The 16,608-nt window shown below is 47.2% G+C and overlaps 1 long non-coding RNA gene across 1 annotated transcript in view; it reads left to right on the forward strand.

The window, feature by feature from the left end:
• Positions 1-10,621, forward strand: part of LOC138267010 (uncharacterized) — a 151,942-nt gene extending 141,321 nt beyond the window's left edge. The window contains exon 3 of the long non-coding RNA XR_011199769.1: positions 10,318-10,621. This is a non-coding gene — a long non-coding RNA (uncharacterized lncRNA). The remainder of the gene's footprint in view (positions 1-10,317) is intronic.
• Positions 10,622-16,608: the final 5,987 nt, after the last annotated feature.

Raw genomic sequence — 16,608 nt, forward strand, 5'->3', positions numbered from 1 at the left:
GCGTTGGATGTCCCTCAAGTGGCCTGGGATGAATGCCCATCGAGCGGCCTGCATTCGATGTCCCTCCAGTGACCCAGACTGAATGTCCCTCCATTGGACTGTGTTGGATGTCCCTCGTTTGGCCTGGCATAAATGTCCTTCGAGCGGCCTGCGTTGGATCTCCTTCGAGCGGCCTGCGCTGAATGTCCCTCCAGTGGACTGTGCTGGATATCCTTTGAGTTACCTAGGATGAATGTCCTCCGAGCGGCCTGCGTTGGATGTCCTTTGAGCGGCCTGCGCTGAATGTCCCTCCAGTGGACTGCGCTGGATGTCTTTCGAGTGGCCTAGGATGAATGTCCTTCGAGTGCCCTGCGTTGGATGTCCTTCGAGCGGCCTCCATTGAATGTCCCTCGAGCAGCCTGCGTTGAATGTCCCTCCAGTGGCCCGGGCTGAATGTCCCCTGAGCGGCCCGTGCTGCATGATCCTCGAGTGTCCCTCAGGCAGCCAGGGCAGGAGATCTACACCCTGTGAATCATGAACATGAGGTGTGAAGGAAGCCTGTTATGGTTCAGCATTTCCTTACAAGGTGGCATGAGAGGGAAGCAGAATGTTGTTACCATTGGCGCAGCAGGAGCAGTGGTTCCTGGAGTGGGAGAGGGCAAATGAACCCCAATTATGGATTTTTATTTATTACCTAGACTGGTGTCAGTGGTGCTCATTTTGTTTGCTTGCATTAGGGACCCTTTACCCCACGGAAGAAGGGACTGTAGCTAAACGTTGTTCTCCTACACAGCTTTAGGAATGTTATCACCTTTACAGATGCTAATGAGGGCAAATATATACACCAGCAGTGAAGGGTCCCTGAACCAACACCCTGCGATGCAGAAGACCCTCAGGCATCCATCCTCTTCACTAATTGGTCGGTCACCAGCGACCTGGTCTCAGCAGTGTCCACTCCACCTCCTCTACAGGCCCTATATATGAGACTGAGACATTACACACACATCTATTAATGAGACACCGGTGTTCACCAGAAATGAGGGTCTCCTGCCCACCCCCACCTGAAACATCATGTGTCTACCCCCCCACCCCCCACCAATCCCTCTGCAAGCCCCTTTGATCAGGGCCTGAGGTCCAGGGGTGCCACTTAGAGGCACATAATGCAGCTGTCATTTTCTGAGATCATCAGACAAAGAAAGCTGTGGAGACCCCCTGATTGCGTTCCTGCACCGCCCCCGCTGATTCCCTTTTGAAATGCTGATGGGTTTTCATCCCTGCTGCCCCCACCCCACTACCTATCACAGATTTCACTCACCCACCCCCAAATCTCTCAGGTATTCTGTTCTGGCACACTACAGCCACCTACAGGCCACCGAGCACTCGGTTTCCAATGGGAGAACAGAAATGTATAGAGTTATAGATGGGTAACAGTGAATAAAGGAGGTGTTTTCAATGAAAGGGTTGTCAATATAAATATTCGGGGGGACCCAGCCTCCAGAGGACCCCTCTTTCCAACTAAGCCTATGAATATCTATGAAATATGGGTGTCTCAGGGGTCTATTGCCACATTCTGGCCAGGGGGCGCAGAACTTGGCAATGCACCCCTGACCTGTGCCCCTGAGAGCGCCTTGAACAGCAGATATTGGGCTTCCTTCTGCGTAAAATCCCATCTTGTGTTTGACGTAATAAACTGTAACATTGCTCCATTTATGATAGGAACGCAGACCACGTATAGGACGCACATGAGAACTGCTTGCCTCCTGGTGACTAATCATATTATCGTCAGGCCTGGGGAGAAGCGTGAATGTTTCTAAGTTGTTGTTTAAAAACTATCACTTTTAATAAACGCCTCTAAATTCAGTGACATAATCTGAAAATGAAATGCTTCTGCATGCGAAAAAAATACACTCCTCTGAATTTTGAAGAGACTTTACCATATCCTTACATGATGCCTGTTCATGATTTACATACTGAACATTTTTATGCCTATGCTTGTTCGCACGCTCTTAGAACCAAGCTCTTGGCTCAGCTCTGCCTGTATATTTGTTGGTTCACCGGCCTCTAACGTACCCGCTGCCTGCGGGACCTCCGTGAATGGATGCCCAGAGTGACCCGTCAGCAGCTCAAGCTGTTTGTCATAAAAGGCTCCTGAATCATGATCATTTACCAGGCCTAGGTAAACCCAGTCTAGAGTATTACTAAGCATGGTATAGTGCTGCAAGTCCACACTAAAAGCAGATGTCCACTATGCACAGGGCCGCTGCAACCATGCGATTCTGCAGTCCCAGAGTATTCCACATAATTATGGGTTTGCTGCATTTGCTTCTGTTGTGAGGACCTCTTGGACTAGAGTTGGTTCCCCTGTTTCTTAGCTTCATTGTATATTCTAAATGTTTTAGCTGCATTGCTTTAGCAGTGACATTTACACGCTTCGCTTGCATGACATTATTTTAGGAATATACTGTACGAGTTCCTTGTTTTAATTAGCCTTAATCAACATATAATCAGCACATGCTGTTAAAGGCTAGGAACAAAGTACACAATATTCTAGTGCTTACACTGTTCAAGAGTCAGCTTCTAACATCTAGACACATCACTGCGTCAGCGCTGTGCCACCAACAGTGTGGTTTTATTCTATAAATAATGCCCTGACCGGGAAGGGGCAGAGGGGCGTTCCAGCAGCGACCATCCTGGGACGATCGCTGTGTTCGACATGCAGCTCTGCTGGTGCTAATTTACCAGCTTCCCGAAGAGGATTGCCATCCACACTACATGCAGACTCCTGGCACCAGAGCCTGGTACAGGGCTACGGCTCATGCCTTAGATTGGGCAAAGGCGGAGGGCACACCCGCTACGCTCTCCGCGCAGACTTAGAGTTAGGCAGGAACCTCTACGAGTTACTCTCCATGGTTGGATTATTCGTTATCTTTACCATGTTCATTATGCTGGTCACTTTGCTTTATTTCATCTGCCTAATTAGCGCAGCTCATTCTCTCTATGCAAGATTACGATTGGTTCAATTAATGTATTGAAACCTTCTCTAATGCCTCGCCTGGGCATGCCCGAGGAATGTAACAAAAGGGTGAGCTCTGTTTCCACAACTTCCCTTGGGAGTCAGAGTGTCATGTTTATGTTGTCATAATCAACTTTTCCCAAAAGGGTTAGGGGTTCGGTGAGGCACTGAGCAAGCCAGAAACTGGGACGACAGTTTCTGATGGAGTGAAATGACTCAGTGCCCCACATTCTGAAGTTCTGCCGTCCCCATACGCAGTCTTATTATCTTATTAGCATCTGTATAACACCACATATTCCATCATCTACTGCAAAACCTGCATATTTTCACAAAAACAAATGTTGTTACCAGATCAAATGGATTATAATTTACCAAAACTGTGGTGAAACGTTGCAGTGCATGGGAAGCCATAAGAAAAAAAATGACACATCACATTCCAGTTGCTTATTGCTGAATTCTGCCGATGAAGTAGTCCTGAGGTGAAACCTTTACCAAGACAGCGTCAACATAGGTGCAAATGACAAAATAATAAATACCATCTACACTTGCGCCTTATGACACCGCATAATTTACATTTTCTTGCCACATAATTTGGTCAACCCTGCCTCATAATTTGGTCTCCTTTGCCGCATAATTTCAGTTGCCCTGGCTACAGAATGCCAAATGAGTGTGACAGACATGATATGGCTTCCACTGCAAGGCCGAGGTGGTCCTGTGGGACGGCAGCCCACCTGACTCTGATTGCTCACGTGCATGAGCTCGTGGGAGGCGGGTGGGGGGCACCACGCCATGGGTGGGAGAATAAAGCGCAATCATTGTAAATAAATTCCTACTGGCAGAAGGTTCCCTGAATATCTCTACTCCATATCGGTTCGAACACAGCCAGGGGATGGAGGGGGGAGGCCGTCAGACCAAAAATAAACCCAGATGTTGTAATTTACAAAACAAAACGTTTCTGGTTGCGGATGAAGCTCTGGCGATGGCTGATTCGTGAATACAAATGTTTACATAGCTCGCTACATATATAGATAGATAAGAGCCTCTACGCGGGGGTGGGGTGGGGTGATTCCCTTTGTACTCTGCACATCTCTGAGCCCCCACCCCGGATCCGCAGCGCTGCTGACGCTTTCTTTCTGACAAGTGATTCTGTGCTAATGAAGCGCCGAGAGGGAGCCGGGAAGAGGGGGCAGGAGCTGCTCCGACAAATGGGACATGACACCGGATTTGTTTGTGATGCATTTTTCATCACAGCAGATGCTGGGAGGGGCTTGTGCATCCGGCTGTCATCCTTCCGGAGAGGCCGGGAACACAAAGGCCCAGGCTTTTTAAATCTCGTGTTTTTCCTTTTTCTCTGACATCCGGGGCCGGTTTTGCAGGCTCCATCGCACCCGCTGCCCCCCGGGGGATAATGGAGTCTCCCAGCTAGGGGGACCAGACGTCCCGGATTTCCCCGGACAGTCCCGGATTTCCCTGGACAGTCCCGGATTTTACGGGACTGTCCCGGTGTCCCCACGCTTCTCTTAATTTTAAATAAATGTTCCGGTTTTTGGGACAAAGGTCAGATTATTAAATAGATGTCTCGGTTTTTGGGACAAAAGTTAGATCATCTAGGGAAGGATAAGTTAAAAAGTATGCCATAATTAAAGTAATTTATCAGTTACTGTCAGGCAACACAGTCCCCTGTCTGCTCCCAGCAGAGAGACGGGTGGGGAGCAGAGAGGGGTGGGTGGGGGTGGGTTGAGGTTGCGAGGTCAAGCCATAGCTAATTTTATGTATGTAGTCTTGTAAATGTGTGTGTGTGTGTTTATGTATATAAACACACACAACACACACACGTATAGGCACACAATCACAAAGCTATGCAAAAAAGGGGACAGGCCGGATATAAAAGTCAGAGTAAAGTCTGTAGTCCTTCTTTTATGTTTGACCTGTCCCCGTTTTTGCTCCTTAAAATCTGGTCACCCTACTCCCAGCAGATTATGTTATGGGGTTACCCCCGAATCCCTAATGCCACAGATGTTCATAGCACTGAGGCTGAATGGGGACCCCCCGCCACCCTTTTATCGGGTTGCCCCACTCTCCCAGCACCCCCTGCGCTTAAGGGGCTGCAGGGAACTGCATCATGTAACTGCTTTAAATATTTTTGGCTCTGTTAGTTGTTCCATCTTGAGGACGGGCGGGCAAAGGCGACATTTTCGCTGGGGGACGAATTCTATTTCAGGACCGGAGGCTCCGATTATGCTGTCTCCTTCTTTACTTGCTCCAAAAAGCAGCCAATCAATAAACAGAAAAAACAACAACTACAATCCCCATAAGGCCCAAGTCCAGTATCACGTGGCCTAATCACCACCCACATCCTCTGTCCATAAGTGTCACGACCTACAACGTCACTTCCTCTTTCTTTGCTGCTCCGCAGCAGATAAGTGACCTTTTTATATACTCTCTTCAAATTGTGTATTTCTATGATATTTATGACATGTAATAACTGTTTCCTACAATCGGGTAGCGACGCGATTCCGCTCTCATTGACCCGTATTCATTTTCTTCTTGAAAGATTCTGTTTTATCGGCATTTTCTGCCGACTTCTTTTTCAAAGCCCTGTGGAGCGGGAGCGGGAGCGCTACACTTCTGTGTAGTCCTTTTTCAGTTTTGACGCTCGCGCTCCGCGCACGCGTTTCGAACCGAGCTCATCACTTTTGATGAAACGGCTCGTTGCTGCAGACACGCGGAGCGCTCGCATCACCTCCCCTTACCACCATCGATTTTCTGCTCCCTGACGCCCGGTTACGAATAGAACACAGGTTGTAAAAACAAAATTAAGGCCTCTGTCTAGAGTGTTTTTTCTTGCTTACAGGCAGCTCCCTCCACGTTGTACTCGGGCTACTTGCCTGTCAGGGGCTCACACTCCCCCTGTTATTAGTAAGATCATTTATATTCTACCCATTATGGCACAATGGAGTGACAATGAGACAGGGTACTACCCTGATGATTTGGGCAACCAACTAGAAGTAAATCTAGTTGAGGCCCTGGATAACAGAGTGCAACAATCTGTGAATGACGCCCTGGTAAAAGCTTTGGGCCCCTTTTCAGGGCAATTATTTGACTTTGCCAAGTCCCAGGGTTGGAATAATGAACCTCAGTCGTCTCCTCATGAAAAGAAACCCCAAGAGAAAAAATCTAAATGCAAAACTAAAACCAAAAATCTAGAAGAAGTTGAAACTACTATATCTGGTATCCATGCGGACGCATTTAACAAACTTTTTAAAAAACATGCATCCGAGCATAACTATAGTAACTCCAAGGACCTAGATTCCTCTCAATCCTCTTCTACCTCCAACTCTGACACCAGAGACTCTGACGAGTCGGAAACCCCTATCCCCGCCAAAAAACCTAGGAAAGAATCTACCTTAACAAAAACCCTAAATTTTGACCCCACTCAAATCATGCACCCCAGAGCCTCCAACTGGACCCCTTCCCCCGAAGTAGCGTCATACGTACATGACAATGTCAGAAGAAGCTTCGACAAAGACGTCCGATCACGCCTCAGGGCCGAATGCCCTAGACCCGATGTGAATGAAAAAGTGACGGACACCCCGGACATTGACCCCACCATGGTCACTTTCATGAAAATTTTTGGCAAAGACCCCAAAAAAGGTTTGGACAGATCCTGGCGGATTTGTCAAGACAAACTACTAGACGTCACAGGCCCCTTGACAAAAATCCTGGACATGGCCTTCATCGCCAAACAGTCTAATACCCCGCTGGACACAGATGTCCTGATTGGCTCGGCACAGAGATCACTTTGCCTCCTTGGCAACGCAAACTGCGCGGTGTCGTCGGAACGTCGCAAGTCCATCCTTATGAGAATAGACCCTAAACTCACAGCGACCTACGAAGCTGGTCCATCAGCCGATGGTCTCCTCTTTGGCTCATCTTTTATCAAAGATCTAGCAAAGTTTTGCGCTACATTCTCCTCCCTCGATAAGGCGCACTTATCACTTAAGAAGGTCTTCAAACGTAACCTTTTTGCCAGGGCCGGACGTTTTGGAAGGCGTATGCTCGGCCGCGGTTCATACCAAAGCTCTCAATATGCCCAACCAAGAGGAAGGAACACTTGGTACGCCGATCAATCGGATACCACCTTCTACCCCACCCGCTACCGGGGTGGACGCCCCCGATACAGAAGAGGACCCGCAGAGGTCAACAGGGTGCATTTCAAGACTCCAGTTATGTAGGTGAGCATTATTCCACATTCTCAAGTACGCCTTGGGGGCAGAGTGGGTTTATTCCTAGAAAATTGGAAAAGAATTTCAGGAGATCCTTGGATCCTCCAAACAGTTACTGGTTTTCATCTAGAGTTTATAGGAACCCCGATCCAGACTTCTCCCCCAGTTCAAATGTATTTTTCCCTAACAGATCAGACTTTTATAGATGCAGAGGTACAAGACCTCTTACACAAAGGAGCGGTAAGCTATACCTCCCCTCATCCAACAGGTTTCTTAAGCCCCATCTTTGTCGTAGACAAGAAGGGAGGAGGTCACCGTCTTGTACTAAATCTCAAAGACTTCAACTACTGGATTTTGTACAGACACTTCAAGATGGAGGGTATCCACTTGTTACGAGACATTCTTCTAGAAGGAGACTGGATGGTGCGTCTCGACCTCAAAGACACTTATCTGTCAGTACCCATTTTTCAACCCCACAGGAGATTCCTACAATTCCTTTGGAAAGGACATTGTCTGGAATTCAATGCTCTCCCCTTCGGTCTCTCATCGGCCCCGTGGTGCTTCACGAAGTTATTGAGACCTGTGATGGAGCGCCTGAGATCCAAGGGAGTCAGACTCATAGTTTACCTCGACGATATCCTTCTGATGGCTCAGAAACCCCAGACACTCCTGATGCATCTGGAATGGACAATCAACCTTCTGCAGGAATTAGGTTTCCTTATCAATGCGCAGAAGTCATTATTGACTCCTTCCCAAGTGATAGACTTCCTGGGCTTCAGGATAGACTCCAGCCTTTCACTTCTCATTCTCCCTCCTCAAAAGATCCGAGGCATCAAGAGAGAACTGAGAGCGGCCTTAGCCAACCAGATGATCTCCCTGAGGAACATTGCCAGAACAGTAGGTCTCCTGGCCTCCTCGATTCAGGCAATCTTCCCAGCCGCTCTACGCTACCGCGCCCTTCAGAGACTGACAATCCGACACCTCCAACAGGGTCTCAGCTACTCAGCTCTCATTCCCCTGACAGACGAAGTGAAAGCGGAGCTTCACTGGTGGCTTCAACACATGGAAGCTTGGAACGGCAGGGCAATCTTCGGCTCTCACCCAGAAGTTGTGATCGAGTCCGATGCCAGCCGTTGGGGATGGGGAGCCCGGTGCGGCTCGATAGTAACTGGAGGTCGCTGGTCGACTTGGGAACAGAACCTCCATATCAACTGCTTAGAACTTCTAGCAGGCTCATTTGCCATCAGGAGTCTCTCCCCTCAAAAGACGGACTGCTGCATTCTGCTCCAAATGGACAATATATCTGCAGTGCGATATGTCAACAAACTGGGGGGCACAAAATCCAGGATTCTAGCCGAGATTGCCAAAGACTTTTGGCACTATTGCCTCAGTCACCGCCTGACTATCATGACAGAATATCTCCCAGGAGACCAGAATACGATAGCGGACTGAAACTCCAGGTACCTGACAGACTTCAGCGACTGGAGACTGGATCCGATAATATTCCAACAAATCTCAAAAATCTGGGGCCCATGCGAAATAGATCTATTCGCATCTCGCCTCAACACTCAGATACCAGCCTTCTTCGGCTGGCGTCCAGACCCTCTGGCTCTAGCGACCGATGCTTTTCTCCAAGATTGGTCGAAGTTTCGGGGATATGCCTTTCCACCATTTTTAATGATCCCCAGAGTATTGTCCCACATAAGACGCCAGAAAGCAGAGATCATATTAGTGACCCCTTGCTGGAGAGCTCAATCCTGGTTCCCACTTGCCCTTCAGTTAGCCTGTGCTCTACCTCTTCTCATTCCTCCTCGCCCGAACCTCCTTTTGAACCCGGAGAATCATCAACATCCAATGATTGTTTCCCTGAAACTAACATTGATGGCTTGGAAGGTTTCAGGGCAAGATGGAACCCCCCAGGAATTTCGCAACAAGCTGCGTTATTCATCAAACAAGCCTGGGCAGCAGGTACCCACAAGAGATATACATCTGCATGGCGAAGATGGACTAGTTGGTGTGATAGACGGGCTCTCAATCCCGTGGAATCAAATATTGAAATGATTATTCATTTCCTAGCCGAACTAGCTGGCTCAGGCCTAGCATATAGAACAGTTAATAACTTTAGATCAGCCATTTCAGCTGGCAATAACCACCTGGATGGGAAACCTGTGGGTGAACACCCGCTAGTTTGTAAGTTGCTTAGGGGTATTCGATTATCCAATCCTCCCCAAACTAAATATTCTGTCTTGTGGGACGTCAACATTGTTTTGAGATTCTTGGAATCCTGGCCAGACAATATTTCTTTATCCTGTAAACAACTGTCAGCTAAATTGACAATGTTACTATGCCTCATCTCCTGTAAACAGGTCTCTGACGTCAAAGCCTTGGATTTAACAGGTAGAGTTTTCTCACCAGAGGGAGTTACTTTTAACATCTCCAAACGGACAAAGACAAATGCAGGTCGGTATCTTACCCAGCATTCTTAGATAACCCAAAATTTTGTGTGGTTCAATGTCTAAGACAATATGAAATGGTTACAGAACCTTTTAGACAGGATACCTCTGGTCAGCTACTTATAGCTCTACAAAAACCATTTAAACCGGTCTCATCTGCTACCTTGTCTCGTTGGGTTAAATGGTTATTGAATGAAGCGGGCATAGACATTAACATATTTGGAGCTCATTCAGTGAGAGGCGCAATGGCGTCCAAGTCTTATGCCCTAGGTTCTCGCTTAGAGGACATTATGAAAGCGGCAGACTGGTCTTCGGAATCCACATTTAGGAAATTTTATCAAAAACCTGTGTTAGATGTTGCTTCTGTGGTTATTAATCAGCTTTAAACGAGCATAATCGGAGCCTCCGGTCCTGAAATAGAATAAAAAAAATTCTAGCTTACGCGTCAAGAATTTTCAATTCTATTAAGGACACGGAGGCGAGGATTATCCCGCCCTAAGAAACAATGTTATTAATATAAATATGATTGTAATTTTGTTTGAACTTATAATGCACATTATTTCTTCCCACCCTGAACTGTTATTGACATTGATATATTCTTCTCTACTTTAGTACGAGATATTACCTTATGTATATTTTTCTTCAGGTTCTGATCAGAAGAACGCTTGAGATCACTTTTTCCTACTCGGAGGGACTCCTACAAGACCCTTTTCGTCGATCCTTCAAGAAGTTTGATTCCGGAGGAGTTCATTTCACATCAAGTTTGGAGTTTGAGATCTTGTTACTTTAACTGTTTACGAAGGGACTTATCCAAAGAAAGAGGAAGTGACGTTGTAGGTCGTGACACTTATGGACAGAGGATGTGGGTGGTGATTGGGCCACGTGATAATGGACTTGGGCCTTATGGGGATTGTAGTTGTTGTTTTTTCTGTTTATTGATTGGCTGCTGTTTGGAGTAAGTAAAGAAGGAGACAGCACAATCCTCGCCTCCGTGTCCTTAATAGAATTGAAAATTCTTGACGCGTAAGCTAGAAATAATTTTACTGTCAGACTTCGCAGGGCGAAGTTGGGAAGTTTTCCAGTGATGCCGAAATGCACCTATGTAAAGTACCTCGAACCAGCGAAGCTGACTGTCTCCCAGCTACAGGATGCTCTGCCCACGCAACAAACACATACAAGGGTAAACCGCTCCAGCCTTGATTGTGGTGGGAGGGGCGAGGCAGTGGTTTAGCAAAGGCCCACGCAGCCTCCGCAGTGTAGGGGGCGAGGCGAGCTCCAGGGACCCCCCCAGCACAACACCTGGCCTGAATGAGTCAAGGGGGGTTCAATGTTCTTTGCGGGGGCGCCCAGTTTCGTTACGCCACTGGGGTGAGGGGGTGGGACATGGGCAGGTGATGGAGGTACGGCTTGGGCCGGTGTGTGAGGAACCTCACAGGGTGAATGTTGGGATCACATTAATAAGGGGAGGACAAGGTGAAGGCCGGTGGTGAAGCAGGGGATGTGCCGAAACGTCCTTCTGGGGACAGGTACCAAGAGGCATTAGTCCTACCACCCCTCTTGGCAGGGGGGATGGATTCCTATATCTCAATGGAATACAGAAGTTACCCTCTTAAAAAAAACTCTTCACAAACTGGACCCTTTGCAAGGCTCCCAGAAATGACAGATGCGTGACTTCTCACAACCCAAAGCTGTCCAGCGCCGGGGACCACTAAACACACACCGTGGCTCTCCTCGTGTCAGGGACTCGCCATGAACCCCACCCCCCATTAAAGCAACTCAAGGTCATTTCAGTACTGGGTGTACCCCCTGAATAGCGAAACCACAATGTAGATGCGACTCAATCTCTAGGACAGAAAATTCAAAATAAAATATAGATGGGTAAATCCAGATTATCCACATATATGGACCTACGTGTACATATTTCTTCAAAGTACGTAGACATGGAGTTAGAAATACTAAATCTATACTTCCCTACAGGGACCAACCTTTCGATATTTTGTCCCTCGACCTGCCGTCCTGATTATTCTGGTGGCACTATACTCTGGGTGTTGACATTCACTAGTGCAATCCAGAATTGTAACTCGCGACACTGAGAACATCGAGAGGGTGGAACATATCACTGGACCTATCATTGCCAAGCCGCTGCCTCGCTTGGGACACGTAGGGCAGGCGGGCGCAGGGTCTCATATTGGTAGTGCCCAACCACATGCCGTAGAGTTGGGTATCACGGCCACGCGGTGTTGTGCCTCAAAGCACTACGCCACAGGATGAAGGGTACCACTCAAGCTGAAAAAAAAGCCCCTCGTGTAGCTACTTTTCCAGCTGGCCAGCTTCTGCTTGCACTAGGGTGGTCCTTCTCTGCCTCTTCTGTGCCCAGATGATGCCACTGTGAGGACATTCTTAGCCTTTTCGCTAGATGCCCTAGGGCATTGAACTTATATCTTTATGCAAGGAAAAGTTAAAAACATGATGTCTCAGTTCATTGAGGGAAGAGGCGATGGGGCGAGCAAAATAAAGTATAAATTGAATATTCCAATCCTCCCAGTGTGGTATAGGTGTCAGCTCTTGGCTTCTCTGCGCTTTACCCTATAGAATCAGCATGTGCCTATGTGAGCCACTAAGGAGGTTTTGTTGCTCACAACCGTTGCCTTCACGGTTTCTTTACCACACACAACCACTCAAGGGAAAACAGCAAGGCACGAGAAGAGAACTCACAGCACTAGCAAGTTTACCAACATTAAACCCATCAGTTAACTGGGACGCATTTGAGGAAAGTATCTTGACGCAAGCCTGGTCCGACTAATAGACAAAGTGTTCAGAACAAACCAGGGATAATTCACTAGGTCCCGGAAAAAAAACACACTTCTGACCACAAATAAATAGTTGCTAAGGGATGGACTAGAATATTTTACAAAACGGAAGCTAAATACTACACAAAGCAGGTGAAAATTGACCCCCAGTGTTCAAGGTTGTTTTTGGAAGCCCCCATTCTCAGCTACAATTAAATGATGTATTTTCAAGGGTTGCCTCTGTTCATCACCTGACCCTTTCGCCTGCAGTTCACGAGTCTATTTGCACAATTAATATCAATGTGTGCATCAGATATTCTGCACACGCGGAAGTGTCTCCGATAGTCACTATAGGCCTTCCATACTGGAAAAGCCACTTTTTTTTTTTTACTTTATAATGATTTTTGCCTGTTGCAGGGAGGCTCTGAGGCAAAGACTTCTATCTCAAACAGAATTTCTTTGTTTAATGCATGGCAATCTTGAAAAGAACCTGCTCATCCGTGGGGGCGCGGAGTGCCCAGAGGCACTTGAGCCTGCTTGCTGAGCTCCTGGAGTTTGAATGAATCTACCGCGTGGTCCCACAAGGCAGCTGGGAAGACATGTTGGCTGGCAGGGTCCTTTCCTTTGAAGGCTGCCATATTAGTATTCCGCCCGCAGAAGCCGGGGCCTGCTGCTAGGCTTGCAGACAGCCATCACACACCTGCAGTGCGCGGGGTTTATTTTTTGAAGGTTCATTAAGTATAACTGCGCGGTACCTGTCATGGAGAGGCAGCGCCAGGCCTAACAGTCGAGCAAGCGCAGTTGTTCCGCGTACCATTAGGGACGGGTGGCAAAACCGCGGGCTAGAGAAATAGGAATTGCAAGATTTATTTATTTTCCTCCTTGGGCAAGTTTTATTGCTCAGTAAATGGATGGATGTTATGAACCAAGGTAGTGCAAGACAGGCAGTGCCGGGCTGTACGCATACCTCTGCCAACGCGCTGCAAACCTGCCACGAGGCAGACATGGCCTACTCAATCCAAGGGCTGTTCCTTGTCACTCAAGTAGTGCTTGATGTGGAAAAAATAAATGCAGGAGCTAATAGGTCCTCTTAGGGGGCCGCTACTAGTGCTGCTGAATATTGAGGTTCCCGTTTCACAAGACTGTGGTCTTGATTGCACCTCTTGCTTCTTTCTTCGTCCACCATACATTTCCTGTCTCTTTATATCATGGATACTGAGGCTGCCTGGTCTTGATTCCATCTCATGCCTCTTTCCATCACTTTACACTTCCTGTCTCTTTATCTCATGAATACCGAGGCTGCCTGGTCTTGATTCCATCTCATGCCTCTTTCTTTCATCACCCTACACTTTCTGTCTCTTTATCTCATGAATACCGAGGCTGCCTGGTCTTGATTTCATCTCATCCCTCTTTCTTTCATCACCCTACACTTCCTGTCTTTTTATCTCATGAATACTGAGGCTGTCTGGTCTTGATTCCACCTCCTGCCTCTTTCTTCCACCACCCTACACTTCCTGTCTCTTTATCTCATGGATAGTGAGGCTGCCTGGTCTTGATCCCATCTCATGCCTCTTTCTTCCATCACCCTACACTTCCTGTCTCTTTATCTCATGATTACTGAGGCTGCCCAGTCACAATTCCATCTCATGCCTGTCTTCTATCACCCTATGCTTCCTGTCTCTTTATCTCATGAATACTGAGGCTGCTTGGTCTTGATTCCACCTCCTGCCTTTTAATTCCACCACCCTACACTTCCTAACTCTTTATCTCATGAATGCGGAGGCTGCAGGGTCTCGTTTGATCTAATGCCTCTTTCTTCTACCACCCTACACTTCTTGTCTCTTTATCTCATGAATATGCAGGCCACGTACTGTTTATTCAACCCCACGCCTTTTTCTTTTAGCACATTACACTTCCTGTCTCTTTATCACAATCTTGTACATTATTTTAAATCCATGCTTTTCTCCACCTTGTCACTGGTTCTCCTAATTTTCTCTTCTTTCCGGTTTGTTTTTCTCTTTCTTGTTCTGGGTCAAAGTCTGATGATGAAAAAATAAGCCCTGGTCCCCAAAACTTGCGACCAGAGGAGCAATATAAGCACTGCTGACAATGTAGAATTTCACAACAATCAACACTTAAGTGACAACCTCTGCAAAATGGGTAAACCTCAAGCCCAAGGCGCTGCTTCACACAACTCTCCAAAGATACCTTAATCCTAACCTGCTGACATCCACACTGTACCGCTCCTCAAGCTTCACCCTCACAACACGCAAGGACGCTAGTGCTGCACAGCAGTCCTAAGTCCAGTCAGTTTGTTTTGCTTCTTGGGACCAGTTGAATCCCTCATTGATACTTGAAGAGCAGTACAAACTATGTCACATATAGTCTGAACCTACTCCAATTCCATAAGTAATTATGCATAAGACTATCATATATTCAAAATGGAGTACGTTCTACCCCTAAATCTTCCTACGTGTACATGTACTAAAGAATCACACTGTTGCCTGCAAACGTCTGAAACAGATGTAAGGTGAATCGTCTCAAACAACAAAAAACTTGGAGTGTTTGTCAAAGTTCACATCGCCTTAAAAGTGTTGTGTTTTCAGTATTGTGCAAACACCAAAAAGACGCATGTGCTTGTACTTAAACAAGGATTACGCAGCACTAAGGGGTAACCCCCTTGAAACAAAACACGGTATACCAAAGGTAAATAAGCTACGTCTCCCCTGCCCTCTGCTGCTCTTCCTCACACATAGCCTTGAGGTAGACCTATGGTGTTTGTTTTTCGAAAAGGACATCAGTCACATTGTCAAGGGAATATTAAGGAACTCGTCGCCCTGGAAGGAATCTTTTGCTCCCACCTGTGGTAAAGATGACGGCCCTGGCTGCCCGCGCCCGCTCATGGCCCACCTGGCAACACTGACAGCCCCAGCCCACTCCACTAGTATTCACTCCTTGTGCACCCCACTCGCCTCCCACTTGGTCCATTCTCCCCCCCAAGGTCCCTCATGGTCCATTAGTAACTCCTAGCCATTTCTGCTTCAGGTCCACCCTCTGGCCGCCTGTGACGCAACTATCCATCCCTCGAACCAGGAGCACGACTGGGAGCAGGAAATGAAATGGTCGCGGAGTGACAATAAATGTTTTTTATTAATTGATGCTTTGTTTATATTGTATTGTATTGTATTGTAATCGTATTTATATAGCGCTTACTACCCCTGACGAGGCGTTGAAGCGCTTTTCGGTGAGTAGCACGCTACTCCGGAACCCAACAAGAATTAGTGATGGATTAGTATCATTTAATAATGAGTACAGTTTTAGTATTATTATGAGTTAATTTGAGCTGCGGATATGAGAGTTTGTTAGTTAGATTGACTGGAGTAATGGAGGGGTGGAGGAGGAAAGAAATCTAAAAGTGTTAATTGGGAGTATATCCTTCATTTACTCAATCCAAAGGCTTGGGATGAATAAAGGGGGGCGGAGGGGTGATATGTGAGTATGCACCTCTTTGTGCATAAATGTGTATGTATGCAGATGCATGCTTTTGTGCACCTGCGTGCATGTCCTTCTCTGAGTGTGTGTGCATGCATGCCTTTGTATACTTGAGTGCATTTCAGCAACCCCAGCTGACTTTTCTCTGCTCTCTACTGTTTCACCTCTCTACTGAGGAAGGGCTAAACACGTGTCTAGGGATAACAGCACAACCTGCACCAACTTTGGTGAAAAACTATAGCAACTTTGAAGTCCGTGTACTGCATTTACCAGAATGCAATAGAGTGCACTGTGCTGGGATGAAAGGCAGTGTGTTCCTTCGCCCCTTGTATACATGAGTGCATGTCTGTCTCTGAGTGTTTGTGACTGCGGAAATTAGGAATGTGAGAGCTACACCTTGCTCACATGTTGGTCCTGGCACAATGTTTGCACTTCTTGGCAATTGGTGGCATCCATTGCAGCGGTAATTCTTGGCAACTTTAGGGCATTCATGGCAGAATATCCATCGGCAAAGAGTGTTAAAATACTGGCCCGCACATAGTGGCTGTAATTTATGGCAACAGGTATGATGCCTATCCCAGGTAAGATGCTGGCCATTACACAATGGCGGTAATTCTTAGCAACCGGTGGCCATCCCCACAAGTTGCCCATTCCCA

Source organism: Pleurodeles waltl, chromosome 12 (assembly GCF_031143425.1).
Source record: "Pleurodeles waltl isolate 20211129_DDA chromosome 12, aPleWal1.hap1.20221129, whole genome shotgun sequence".
Classification (NCBI taxonomy): domain Eukaryota; kingdom Metazoa; phylum Chordata; class Amphibia; order Caudata; family Salamandridae; genus Pleurodeles; species Pleurodeles waltl.